The following is a 15,572-nucleotide window of genomic DNA, read 5'->3' as shown; positions in this document are numbered from 1 at the left end:
AGAACATGCAGTGATGTTACCCATGCTAAGGAAATGCTCTTATCTGATTTAAGACATTCTCCTTATGGTCAGCCTTCCTATCATGACACAGATAGGCTGAAAAAGAGAATGCTGCTTCAGCAACCAAATCACGAGCCAGGGTCAAGCATCATCAAGAAACGGTCGGGGGGGGGGGGCTGGGGATTTAGCTCAGCGGCATAAGCACCTGCCTTGCAAGCAGGCGGTCGTGAGTTCGATCCCTGGTACCGATAAAAATGAAAAAGCCAAAAAAAAAAAAATTTAAGAAAGGGTCAGGACATGTTCCAGGCTGCAAAAATCTGCATTTCACAAATACTCTTTACTCATGCTAAAGCCACTCTCTTAATTTTGCAGTAAATATCCCATTACATACATTGGCTAAAAAGAAAAAATGTGATTTCAATAACATATTCATTGTCCTCTGGCAAACATTACTTTAAGGGAGTGTGAAGAGATATTTCCAAAGCTGAGTGAATAAGCATTAAATGATTAGTATACAATGATATTTAAGACACTTTCTTGACAGCCAAAGAAAAATTATATAGACAGGCTGAAAAGGAGTATTTCATCTAGAAATCAAACCATTAATCCAGGGTAAATGTAATACGTTCAGTGGAATGTGCAGACTCTTGCCTAAGCTATGGTAGTTTGCATTGTGTGATAGATGTTTCCACATTCCAAGTCCAGTTTCTTCTACAGTGGTACCTTGGTGCATGCTACTATATGATTCTGGAAAAGAAGGCCATGTTTAAATTTGTGTGGAAAAGACAGCTGTGGTCATGTTCATCACTTGATGCAATGTTCAAAAATAAAAATATTTTTGGCAAACACTTCTGTTTATGAACAAAACTGTTCACAAAGACATTCGTAAGTCAAAGAATCACTGTATTGGCTATGAAAAGTGCAATGCACAGGTTTAAATGGAAAATATGATTCTATCAACACAAACACTGATCTTAGGCCAACACTGTTTTGAATGGAGCAGGCAAAATCATTTCCCCTGTTCTCATAGGAAATATGATATAAATACTCTTTTAAAAAATTTATTTTTATTAGTACACGTTTGCATACAAAATGATTATATTCCTCTTGTGGGGTTGTATGTGTATGTCACACATCTCATTTCTCTTTCTTTCTTTCTGTCACTCATTTCTAAGCCAGTCTCTTAGATTTTAGCCAATGAGTTATTGTACAGACAGGCTGAAAATAAGAATGTTATAGTAGCAACTAACTCATTTCTCTAGGGCAGATATGTAGAATAAAGTGTGTGGACACATAGCTTAGGACGTGGTAGTCTGCATTTAACAAATGCTCTTTCTTTACTACAGAGCAAACCTCTCATATTGGCCATAGTTGATTATATAGATGGGGTGAATTAGACAGTATGAGTCCAACAATACCATCAGTGCCACTGCTAAACCCATTTCTCTGGATAGACTTTGCACATTCAGTACATGACCCACATCAATAGAATGTATTTCATGAATACTGTTTATTAATTTTTAAAATGCTCTCTTTATTGTCAGCCAATGGACCATCACACAGAGAGGCTAAAAAAGGAGACTGTTGCAGCAACAACCAAATCAACAGCCAAATGTAATATGTTGAATGCAATCTGCAGATATACATCATAAGCTGTGATAGAATGATCATTCTAAAATCATTCATGTTGTAAATGAATTGTCCATTACATGGATAGGTAAAAAAATGGCACAATTATTTCAGAAACAAGACCACTAAACACTGGCAAACTTAATGCTATGAATAGAGTTGTCAAGGATGTTTTCCATGCTGAGCGACAATCCACTTCACAAAGGCTTTTCATGAACTTCTAGCCCATTGCCTATTGTCAACCAATGGGCTATTATAAGGATAGATTAATGAGAATATGACTTTAATAAGTAAATCAACACATTGGTAAATACTTACTCTAATGAAGGATTTGAGCTGACACCTATCTCTGGCTGTAGTAGTTTGCATTTCTCAATTGCTTTTTTTCTCCATTCTGAAACTACTTTCATATTTACAGTATATGGTCAATTACAAGAATATTCTGAGAAGGAAACTCTAGCATCAAAATCAGTGACCTCTGGAAAACACATTGAAGTGCCATTTGCAGAGAAATTATCTATTCTTAGATAATATGCATTTTACAAGTGCTTTTAACCAATTTCTAAACCAGTCCATTTTCAGTCAGTGGGTCCTTTCACAGACTGCCAAAAAAGGAGAATGTGACTTCCGCAAAAAAACCCCCTCTGACCTCTAGAAGTTTTAATACCTCGAATGCACAGTAGAGAGACACTATCTATGCTGAGTTATCAGGCATGCACAAATATTCTTTACCAACATACTATACTTTCAACCAGTGGGAAATTATACAGATATCAGAAAATGAGCATGCAACTATAGCAACAGAACCAATGAACCCAGCACACCCACAACCTGCATATAGCTTGAACAGACATTTCCCATACTGTTATAGAATGCATTCCAACATACTCTTTACACATTTTAAGGTACTCACTTTATTCTCAGCCAATGCATCATTATATATGTGCTGAAAAAAGATATTGCTCCAACAACCAAACTATTCCTTGGGGTGAATATAATAAGTTGTAGACATGCATTCCACCCTTTGAGAGTCTGCATTTCACAAATGCTCTCCCAATTCCTTGCACAGATATAATGTGCTGACCTGTGTGTTCCCACATGTCCCAAGCAGTGACAAATGATTTTTCCTCCTTATAAAGCAAATTTCTTACTTTAGCAATAAATAGTCCATTTCACAAATAATAAGAAAGTAAGAAATTCATCGCAATAACAAATCCATTGACCTCCTGCACACTTAATATCTTTAATGGTCTGAGACATATTCGTACTGAGATATCATGCACTCCATGAGTACTTTTCATATTTCTAACCCAGTGTATTTACTATTAGTTAATGGTTCACTATGCAAATTGGCTGAGAAGAGGCATGTGACATGAGCAACAGAATCATTCATCCAGGGCAGCATAATACATTGAAAGGAGTTTGCAGTCACATATTCCAGGCTGTGTCATCTCTGTTTCACATACGCTCTTTCCCCACTCCAAAGCCACTCTAATATTGGTCATCAGTAATCAGTTGTATAGACACATTAGGGAAGTGTAACCCAGCAACACAGACGATCTCATTACATGGAACGCAGTACACAGAGACTTTCCCTTGCTGAGATAGCATGTATTTTGCAGATGCCATTTACTGATGCTCTTTATTTTCTCCCAAAGGGCGATAGGCAGAAAAGAATGTTGATTTAGGAACCAAATAGTTAAACTGAAGTGATCGCTATATTTGAGAAGAGAGTAGACACATGTCCTAGGCTGTAGGGCCTACATTTCTCAAGTGCTCCTTCTCCACGTCAAAGCCACTGTTACCTACTGGCGATGCATATTCCATTATTCAGACAGTTAGAAAGGTGAAAATGACTCCAAAAACAGAAGCATCAACTTCTGGAAATTTTAATACATATCATAGAGTACATAAATGTTTGCACATTGATGTAGCATGAATTTCACAAACATGTTTTATTGATTTTTAAGAAACTTATTTTCAGACAAGGTATTGTATAATGTGGCTGAAAAAGAGAACACTGTTTCATAAAAACAAAAGAATGTTGACCTGAGGCAAAAATAATACATCAAATTGAGTATGCATTCACTGTGGAAGTCTGCATCTCACAAACATTCTTTCCTCATTCCAAATCCACTCTTGTAGTCCTTCCCAAATGGAGCTTACGGGGAGAATGTGACTCCAGCACATGGTTACTGGTATAACTATCTAACCCTTCCGGCTCATATGTTACATGGAGTGTGAAGACACATTGTTGTGGTATGAGAGCAAGATTTCTACAAATCCCCTTTACCAATTTCTAATATACTCCTCATTTTCAGCCAGTAGACCAGTTTACAGATAGACTGAAAAAGAACAGTGTGATACAATCAACAGAGACATCCACTTGGTGAGGACTTGCCAGGCTAAAGGAAGTATGCACACACATGTGCCAGCATTTGATCACATACATTTCACTAATGTTTCTTCACAATTTCAAAGATTCTGCCTTATATTGAAATAAATGTTCTGATACAAAGCAGGAAAAGAAGAATGTTACTCCAGCCAACAAAAGTTTGACTGTGAAAAAAATGCCTTGACTTTGGACAGTACAAAGATTCTTGACAATAATCTGCAATAATCTGCATTTCACAAATGTTCTTTTTCATTTTAAGGAGGAAAAACCCCCTCAAGATTTCAAAACAAGAAGATAGAATAATAACAATGGTTGATACATCACATATTGTTGTCTTTAAATGAGTTACTCATGTACAAGACATAGGCATTTTAATTGTTCAAATAAATCTCTCTTCTAAGTAATTAAGAGATATTACTAGCACAGCTATCTTAACTATCATATATATACATACATATATAATTGTTTTCTTTTGCTTTTCTCTTCCTCCTTTTCTGCTTTACCCCATTCCAGTTTCTTTCCTTTTGAATAGTTTCTCTCCATTTCACAATATCTATTACATATAGTTGATCTTATTTACTCTTTTGCTTCTCACACTAAGGAGATGATAGAATGTTTACACGTTAGTCTGATTCATTTCCCTTCTAAGTATGGTATCAAGTTGCATCCATTAGCCTATAAAAGTTTCCAGTTTATCCTTTATGACCAAGTAGTGCTCCATTGTAAAAAGGCCATATCACTTTTATCCATTCCTCAGTTGATGAACATTTGGATTGTTTCTAAGATGTAGCTATTACAAATTGTGCTGCTATAAACATTGGTGCATATATATCACTGTAGTATGATGTTTTTAATTCTTCTTTGAAGATACCCAGAAGAGGAATAGCTGGGTCAAATGGGATCTCTAGTTCTAGGTTTTGTGGAAGCTACACACTGATTTTCACGTGGTTCCACCAGTCAGCATTCCCACCAACAGTGGAGAAGTTTTCCTTTTTCTCCACAGCCTCTCCAGCATTTGTTATTGGTTGATTTCTTGGTAACAGCCATTCTTTCTGTGGTGAGGTAGAATCTCAGTGTTATTTTTCTGTCAGATGACCAGTGATGTTGGACATTTTTTCATATATTTATTTGTTGTTTGTATTTGTTCATCTGAAGTGTATATTAATCTCAGATGTCAAGTTTTGGACTGGGTCTTTAAATTTGAAAAGTCTGACTTTTTTGAATCTTTATATGTTTTTGGATTAGTAGTCTTTTGTCTGAGGAACAGCTGGAAAATATTTTTAGATTGTTTCTGTTTTAATGTTTAGATATTGATCCACTGTGACTTTATTTTAGTGCATAGTGACAGATATGAATCTACTATATAGAAGATCCCGAAACTCCACTAAAATATTTCTAGATCTCATAACCAAATTCAGTAATGTAGCTGGATACAAAGTCAACACTTAAAAATAAATAGCATTGCTGTACACACACACAAAAAAACTCACTGAGAGAGAAATAAAGGAATCCACACCCTTCCGAACAGCACCCCCCAAAAATGAAATACTTAGGAATCAGTCTAACACAGGAAGTAAAAGATCTGTTGACTGAAAATTATAATACTCTGTAAAAAAGAAATTGAAGAGGATTTCAGAAAATGGAAAGACATCCCTTCTTGATGAGTAGGAAGAACTAACATTGTGAAATTAGCTATACTTCCAAAATTGTTATGCAGATTTAATGCAATTCCAATCAAAATACCATTAGCATACTTCACAGATCTATAGAAATCATCCCTAAAATTCATCTGATACTAAAAGAGATCTGGAATAGCACAGGCAACAAAGGCAAGACTGAAGACATCACAATACCTGATGAAATTATACTACAAAGCTACTGTGATAAAATCAGCATGGTACTGTTAAAAAAGAAATGAAGATCAATGGTATAGATTAGAAAGTATAGCCATAAATACAAACATGCTCAGCCACCTTATCTTTTGCAAAGGGGCCAAACATGTTCACTGGAAGAAGGATAGCCTCTTTAAAAAAATGGTGCTGAAAAAAACTTCCTTGCCTCTTCTGAATAGTTCTGTCTCAAATTCTGCTTTTTCTAAAAACAGGATAGTTACTCCTGCTTTCTTTGAGACTCCTGTTGCATGGAATATCATACTTTGACTTTGATTTTTTTTGTATGAGCTCCTTTAAGTATTATGTGTACCTTTTGTGTGCAACATACAGTTAGGTTTTGTTTTTGGTTCAATCTGTCACTTTGTGTGTTTCTTTTTTACTCTGTGTCTTTTATTAGAGAATTGAGACTATTTGTTTGAGAGGTATAAATAAAAGATAATGACTTATTTCTGTCTTTGCATTATTTTTCTTGATTTCTTTTCCCCTTTTTTAAAAAAGCTGCTTTCCCTGCTTTAATGTATTGATTTCATTCAGCTCTTTGGTGGTGTTGGTCTCATTTTCTCAATTTAGTATATTCTTAAGTACTTTTTGTAGTTCTGGGATGATGGCCATAAATTTCTTAAGTGTTATCTGTCATTGAAAGTCACTAGTTTTCCATGAATTTTGAAGATTATTTTGCAGAATATATTAACCTGGATTGAAAGCTGTTTTATTTTAGGTCTTGAAAAACTTCATTCCAAGCTCTCCTGGCCTTGGAGTTTTGTGTTGGGAAATCTGCTATACTTTTAATGAGTTTACTTCATAAGTGATTTTCTGCTTTTCTCTAATAGCTGTTAAAGTTTGGCCCTTGTGTTGTACATCTGTGATTATTATTATGATGTATTATGAAAGTGCTCTTTCTTGATTTGGGCTTTTTAAGGGTTTTATAGGCTTATTTGCCTATGTGTTAAATTATTTCCATGTACTTGGAAAAATTTTGGTATGATTTTGTAAATCAAGAGACCAGGTACTTAGAGATACTTTAGCAAGAAGAGAACATCAAAAATGTATCCTACTACTACTAGATAGAAAGGAGACTAAAAGGCTGGCACTGATTAAACTCTAGCGAACTCTAGGGGAAGGGCCAGACACCAGGAGATGGGAAGGGAGATGCTGTAATCAGACAAAAGCTCACTGGCTCCATGTAATCTGGAAGGATATCCTCAACAAGTTCATTCTTCTTTTTCTGGGAAACATATGCAAGACTCCCTCTGGAGTATGTGAAAGTTCTGTGATGAACACATGGCCCACATTGCCCAGCATTTACTCATGCTCTAATGCCAGTGACAGGCACCTTTGTATCCCTACTAGAGGAAAGCATTCATGTGAATCAGAATCTGATGGCTCACATGTGCCAGTTTATTGGCCCCACCATTGTTCAGGGACATGGAGCATTGCAGCAGGTTGGAGAAGATCTCCACTTGGTCAGAGGTGCAATACTTGGAAATCTCAAACTGCTGTTAAAAAGTGGGTTCAAGTCCAGTTTAAATCACAGAGCAAAACTCTGCCTTAAAAATTCAACAGACAAAAAGAAAGAAAGAAAGAAAGAAAGAAAGAAAGAAAGAAAGAAAGAAAGAAAAACCCAGAAGGAAGGATTAGAAAACTGATGAATAAAAAGTAATCAAAATTGGGATACAACATTATTGACTAGAGGAGTCACATCAGAGGTGCTCAGAGAAGACTTACTGAAGTTACAGATACTCTGTAGTGGGAGAGCTCTTATATCTTGAATCAGAAAGTTATATTGGAAAGGCAATCCAAAGATCAAATCTAATATCTGGATCACTCCAAATGGGAAACAGAACCATACAGCTGGTCCACACAGTTTTATCTCCTGTCTTTCTGGGGAGCAGTCATTATGGGAGCATTTTAAATAGCCTGGAGGAATAAATGAACAGACAAGCACTGAAGCTGGGCTCCTGGGTCAGAGCCTTCATATGCAATCCCATCTAACACCTCTCCTCCACACACAGCAAACCTGCATCCCAGCAGCATCTTCAACAACTTGTAGAGGGCAAGAGAAGCCACCAGCCAGCCTTGCTCAAAGAGGATTAGCAAATTAACTAGGCCTGTGTATCCCCACAGGTGTGTACTCCCTCTCATATACTCTGCAGATGCCCCCTCAGGAGTGAATTCCCCACCAATTCTCATAGTCCCATGTTTGTGAGCGAATCCATCAGGTAATCCTGCAGATGATGCATTGATATATAAATTCATTGTTGGGTTCCCAAGGAGCCATGCCAGAGTGCAAGCATGCTGGCTCACTCCACAGACCCCTACCTGAAAGCAAACTGGCCTTCAGACTCTGATATCAGACTTTGTGAGGTGGGAAGGGGCCCAAAGCAAAGCCTAGGGACAGTATCAGATTCCCTTTGGAAACTGAAGTAGAATAACTTGAGGCTGGGTTTGTTTGGGTTTTAAGTGTAAGGAAAAAGAGGGAAGTTTGGTGTGGCTGCTTGCAATCAGGCTGCATCTGAGGCCTGAAGGGAACTGCATAAACACTCAGGATTTTTTTTGCCACAAACAGAGTGATTCTGATGAGAGGGAGTGTTAATCTGCGAATTCTACAAATACAAACTGAGCAGGCAAGGTATAATTATTCTCCCACATTTTAGTTTTTGTAATTTTACCTCTGAAGATAGTTGGCATCTGACGCTGAAAATTCACTTTGGTAACAGATGAACCAAAATTGAAAGTTAATAAAAAAACTTAAATATTATAATTTCTGTGATTTTTTTGTCATTTTAAAAGGAGATGGTTAGAAATTACTCTTGGTACCAAAAAGTATCACTTAGAAGGTGATATGTGATGATGTCATAAACTGATTAATAAGGTACATAGTCTACATGATGATATTAAATGATGAACAGGATATTAAATGATGATATTGGGTGAGGAGACCTGGTAGAGTAATGAGAACTGGGAAAGTCTTTGTACACAAAGCTCTCATCTTACAATTTCATAGTCATTTTCTTTCAAATAAAAAATAGTGAAAAATTTTGGAAAAATGGTTATAGTTAGACAATCCCTTCTATCTCAATTATAGTTAGACTACATGATCCATAAAAAACCTCTATGATTACGGGCAGAAGGTAACAATATGATTGTTAGATGTGTAACAGTTAAACATGAGATAGTGGGGTTTAAATCTTGGCTTTGCTACTTTTTGCTTTTTATGACCTGATAAAAATCCTTTAAATCATTTGTGCGACTATCTAAGCAGATACTGTTTTCATTAAATAAACACCATTAAAAATAAATAAACAAATTGGCCCCATTTTGTTTCTATTTTTCTGGTTGTCTCATTATTTCTAAATATCCTCATAGTTCTTAATATCCTTTTTGTGTTGGGGATCAAGGATACATAATTTGGGCTCTCTTGTAAGAAGAAATAATTTGTGTGTATCTGTGTGAATGGCTGTAAGGGTGCATTTTGATTCAGTTATATTGTTGAAAAGGACTTAGTATTTTATCCATGCAGTGTGGTTATTGTTTTCCTCTCCCCAGTTTGATTTCTCTTTTCTTATCTCAGATGCATAAAAATATTTGGTATGAAAACTCAGAAGCAGGAATGTTTTTGTGGACATACTTTGGACCTGAGTTAATAACTTGATGATGAAAGAAAGAAAGATGGAGACTTAAAATTACAGTCGTGGAACCTCAGTTCTTAAGCACCAAGAGAAAACAGGCTAATGTCAGTTTCAAATTGTGCATCATTCCAATATCCACTCCATAATTTATCTTTTCCTTTTTGCCTCTTTTTCTACTGACATAATAGTACTAAGCTCCACGTGATTGAGATTTATCAAAGTCATATGAACTAAGATTTACTTTCCCATAGGTAATTTTGAGAGCAAGTAATTCATTTAGTTACATATGTCTTTTATTTACTAAACTGACTCTAAAATCTGCCTTTTCTGTAAGTTATAAATGGAATGTGTGTTTTATGCTATTTAAAATAAATTGAAAATTTAAAATAAGCTCTATCTCCTCCAAATCTGTTAGTTTTGCTATTTATTCCTTATATCACAATGAAAAGTGCTTATAGTCAAACATTTGTGGAGGTACTGGGCATTGATGAATAAGCTGGCATTCAGTAAGAGATTCTGGATGTTGGGACAATGTCAGAAGTACACAGTGGTACAATCTCTTTCACAGTGATTTGTTTTTTTCCTTAGTCTATTGTCAAATTAAGAGTTATATCATATCCATAGCTCTGTTTAGATTTATTCTTTCTGTATCCTAAAGGCTGAGTTTAGCAGGGTTAACATTTCAAGAAGTCAGTATAGACTCAAGATAAGCAGAATGTTTCTGTAAGAAAATCTTCAGTGAACTAAAAATGTTAGACAGACTGATCTATTTTCTTTATGTGAAAGTAAAATGTATGTAAAATACTTGTTTGGCAATGATAAGATAAAACAGAATCATAAATTTTTGTTAGAGACAATGGAAAGAAAAACAGTTCCTTTGGTAGTCTTGTCAATTCTCAAATTAAATGTTTAATGTTATGAATTTTAAAGATAAAAAAATATACCTGATTTATAAGATTTTGCAATTGCCTCTGAGAGACTGTTCAGTCGTTATTATCAGTGTCAGAATTTTAATTTTAAGAGTACTAAGACTACCAATGCCTCGTATTTTTTTGTTTATGTGCTTTAGAGTTTGTTTGGCTGGTATAAGAGGCCACAGCAGTGCAGAAAACAAAGAAAATAAATATCAAGAGATATTGCTTAAATTCTGTGATATATTATCAACAATTTCACATTTATATTATTTCTTAATCTGCAAAATTGTTGCTACTTTATTTATTAATTCACATTTACTCTCATGTTGTTTCATAAAAGGCAAATTCAGCTGTGAACGTTTAAAAGCTCTCAAATTTTTCAACGAACTTTTGTGAGTTTTGAGTTACTAAAATAGTTAGAGTATTATAGTACTCAGGCATGAAGGATATGCTTGAATAATTTGTAGAAAAATGGATGGTCCTGAGACTATTGGGTGGATTGAAATAAATCAGAAACACAAGTTTAAATATCATATGGATTTTCTTATTTAAGAAACCCAAACTATGAGTAAATAAAAGAGGAAAATAAAAGACAGATAATAGGAGCTTTTGTAAAACAAAAGAAAGGGAAAAAAGTAGAGTAATAGATGGAAAGGAGATGAAAAAGATAGAAGGCATGTTATGTGCACTTACCAACTATCAAGAAGGAATAAAAATTATCATCTACTGCAAAATACACTGATAAAAATAAAATCTGAAAATAAAATAGCATCAACTATGTATACCAAACATGTCTTATTTCTTCACTTCAAAACAACAAATGAACAAAAAAATAAAAACATCACCAGGTAGAAATAAATTATAAGTACCCCACTACTTTCATAAAACATAACAATAAAGACATACAGTAAACCCTCCTTTATTTGAATCACTGTTACTTCTATTCTTCTATAAGTGGAATCTTGATTTAGTCTCTTCTAACTCTTGATTTTCTAAAAAAAATCATGATTGTATTGAAAATGATAGAAAATTTATAAAAATTCTCTGACAAATATATTTCCTAAGTATCTAGTATACATCATTTCCTTTAATTTTCAATGCTATCCTTCGTAAAATATGAAGCCTAAAGCATAAAGCTGAAACTAACTTGCCTAAGTTCATAAGAGTCAGATTCCAGTTCTTGATTCTTATTCTCAAAATGCCTCTGATCTTGAAATGTTTTCTAGTGCTGTAGGAATTTTAGAATGTGTTATGTAATTGTAGAATGTTACTGCTTCTGCATGCCCTAATCAAAGTCAGTTTTCAAATGTGATAGCTGAATCACATTCAAATGATCATCCAACAAGTAGTACATGATTTAAATGACTTTTGCCTATGTTATTGTAGTATGTAAGATGAGTCACAGTTATTTTCCTTGAGTTCTCATGCTAACTTTAGTGTTGTTTAGAGATTTTTTGCACTTCATTGTTGAATAATAGGCTGAACACCACAAGGTAACTTCTATTCTCTTGTAAGATTCAACTCTTACTACTGTCATTTGAAGTCTAAACTGAGCTGATTCCCCACTCAGAGTGAAATCTCATTCATAAGCCATTTTTGAAAGATATCTGCACTAAATTTTGGCTTTGTTTGAAGGAAAAACCTATGCTATAAATTATTTCTGAGCCAGTTACTTCATTTCATTCTCTTTTGCAAATGGTAAAAGGTTGTATTGGTTGAAGTTAGACAAACCTGAGTTTAACTTTAAGTATGAAATATAAATCCCTGAAAGTCACTGAACTTTACTATGCCTAAATTTCTTTGTGTGATTAATTCACATAATAAAACATAATAAGAGTAAAATGAAGAATAAAGTAACAAATTTCTTACAGCAAATTTACAGGGTTTGTTAAGTTGTGGATGTATATGAATATATTAATTTTCATTATTTAATCATAATTACTATCAATGACAATTTATTGCTAAATAATTATTTGAATTAGATATGCTTATATTCTTAGTTCATAATCATAAGAATAAGCTTGAAACAAATAAATACTCTGGGTAAATATGTGTCACATGCTCTTAGGATTTGTAGCTTAACTTCCTAAAATTAATTAAACTTTTGCAAAATTCTATAATAGCTAAGTTCTATTTCCTTCTTTTTTTGATTTTTTTATTTAAAGGAAAAAGAAAAAAAACAGTATAAGGGTACAAGTAATACAGAATTTCAAAAAATATTAAGAAATCACTAGTTAATAGATTACGTATTGTCATCTGAGAAATAGTTGTTCAAGTTACAGGTTTGAAGAATACAAAGTGGACATTCAAACAGTGAGACTGCAAACAGTTGTGTTCAATGATCCAACAAAAACCCAGCAATATGGTCATCTATCTTAAAACACCTAAACACACGTGCAGTTGTATCCATTAGAGCACTTTGTTTCCTCTGTTTTTTACAACAACATTTACACATTTTGGGTTTATTACTCCCATAGTTCCTATTACATTTTTTTGAAAGAGAATAAAACCAAATATGACAAAACAAAGCAGTCAATCAAAACAAAGGATGGACATACCACATGATGTAAAAACAGAATACAAGGTAATCAACAATGGTTACTATAATGCCTCTTGCTACCTTAAAAAGAATCGTCTATATCATTAGGTATAATAACATTGAACAAAACAGTACAGAATAAGACCAATAAAACCTAAACACTGGAGACATTACAGGACTTCAAAAGGAGATAATAGTCAAACCAGAATGGGCATCATAGTGAATCTTATTGCCTTCAAAGTAGTTGCCTATTCCCTCAAACTTGATGCTATCAAACAGAACAGAACAGAGTAAAATCCGTCAAAACAAGATGGTGAGAGCAATACAGGGCTTCAGATCAAGTTAATAGGAAATCAAAAAAGTTACTATAATACACCCTGCTAATTTTTTAAATTTTTCTCTTAATTAAAAAAATAATACTAGAATAAATAAATAATTTTTTTTGAAAAAAACGGGGAGATTGATATAAAAGAGGACCTAACAACATAACAATACAGGTCAAAGCATAACAACTTCAGCAACCTAGTGCTTCACCACAAGATAACCCGATTTAATAGTATTTACCATAGTGTCTCTTTCCTTGAAATATTTGAGAATAACTTCGTATACTAAGGCTTCAAACACATGAAGGCAGTGTGAAACCATTCAAGAGGATGGAAGTATTACAGGGTATTTAGAACCAGCTAATGGAAAACGAACAATGGTTTCTATATGATTTCTTTGCCTATAAAAATTTTTGTTTATACTCTCACATATAATAAAATCCAGTAAGATACAACATGATAAGAGCAATGGAGACAGAAGAACAACAGTTTGGTGGGACTTCACAACAAAATGATATTCAATCAGCACTAGCTATTATGATGTCTTGTTTTCTTCAAAATAGATGTTCGTATCATCACAGGTAATAATATCAAGCAGACCAGAATAAAGCCATTCCAATTAATGAGTGAAAACTTTATAAGGCTTCAAAGCCACGTAATGGGGAATCATGATTACCACATACTTTTATATATTTGAATCATAAGTTACACTAGGGAAACTATTTGGTATTCATACATGTGAGTTTGATTTATTTCACATATGAGTATGGTCTCAAGGTGCATCTATTTATTTATAAATATCTCAATGTGATCCTTCTTTATAGCTGAGTAGTACTCCGTTGTATAAAAATACAACTTTTTTATTCATTCCTCACTTGATGGACACTTAGGTTGTTTCAAATTATAAATTGTGCTGCTATAAACGTGGGTGCACATATACCACTGTGATATGATACTTTCAGTTCTTCTGGGAATATGCATAGAAATGGGATAGCTGGAACAAATGAGACTTTCAATCCCAGATTTTTGAGAAATCTCCAGACTGACCTCCACAATGGGTGCACCACTCTACACTCCCACCAACAGTGCAGGAGAGTTCCTTTTTCCCCACAGCCTCTCCAGCATTTGCTGTTGGTGGTTTTCTTGATCCTGGCCATTCTTTCAGGAGTGAGATGGAATCTCACTGTGGTTTTAATTTGCATTTCTCTAATGATTAATGATGATGTACATTTTTCATGTATTTATTTTCCATTTGCATTTTTTCATCTGAGAAGTGTGTATTCATCTCAGATGCCCATTTTTGGATTGGATCTTTGAATTTTGGGGGTCTGATTTTTTTAATTCTTTATTGTTTTATACAGAAGTCTTTTGTCTGAGGGACAGTTCACTAAGATTTTTTTCCAGTTGGTGGGTTTTCTTTTCACCATGCTGGAGATTTCGTTTGACATGCAGAAACTTCTCAATAAGACATGATCCCAGTTATTGATTCTGGGAAGCATTTCCCGTGTGATTTGAGTCCTGTTCATAAATTTTCTACCTACTCCTATGTCTTCAAGGTTTCTACCCAATTTGTCTTCCAATATATTTCATGTTTCTGTTTTAATATTCAGATCTTTGATCTTTGATCCTTTTAGATTTTAATTTAGTACATGATGATAGGCATGAGTCAAGTTTTAGTTTTCGGCATATGGAGAGCCGGTTTTTCCAACACCATTTATTAAAGAGACTGTCGTACTTCCAGTTAACCTGTTTGGCTCCTTTATCAAAGATAAGGTGGTTGAATGTGTTTGTAGTTGTGGTTGTATCTTCTAATCTATTCAATTGATCTTTGGCTCTGCTTTTATTCCAGTACCATGTTGATTTTACTACAGTTGCTTTGTAGTATAACTTCAAGTCAGGGATTGTGATGCCTCTTGCCTTGTCTTTGATGCTTAGAACTGCTTTTGCTCTTTTAGGTTGCTTACGCCCCAGATGAACTTTAGGAGTGATTTCTCTAGATCTATGAGGTATGTTGTTGGTATTTTTATTGGGATTGCATTGAATCTGTATAAAAGTTTTGGGAGAATGGCCATTTTCACAATATTTATTCTTCCTATCCATGAGCAAGGGATGTCTTTCCATTTTCTGAGATCATCTTCAATTTCTTTTTTCAGTGTATTATAATTTTCCCCATATAGGTCTTTCACTTCTTTCGCAAGAGTAATTCCTAAACATTTCATTTTTTTGGTTGCTAGTGTGAAGGGCGTGGCTT

Source organism: Cavia porcellus, unplaced genomic scaffold (assembly GCF_034190915.1).
Source record: "Cavia porcellus strain 051 isolate PalLab524CR breed Dunkin Hartley unplaced genomic scaffold, mCavPor4.1 scaffold_7, whole genome shotgun sequence".
Lineage (NCBI taxonomy): Eukaryota > Metazoa > Chordata > Mammalia > Rodentia > Caviidae > Cavia > Cavia porcellus.
The sequence above is the reverse complement of the archived record's forward strand: the minus strand, read 5'-3'. Positions refer to the sequence as shown.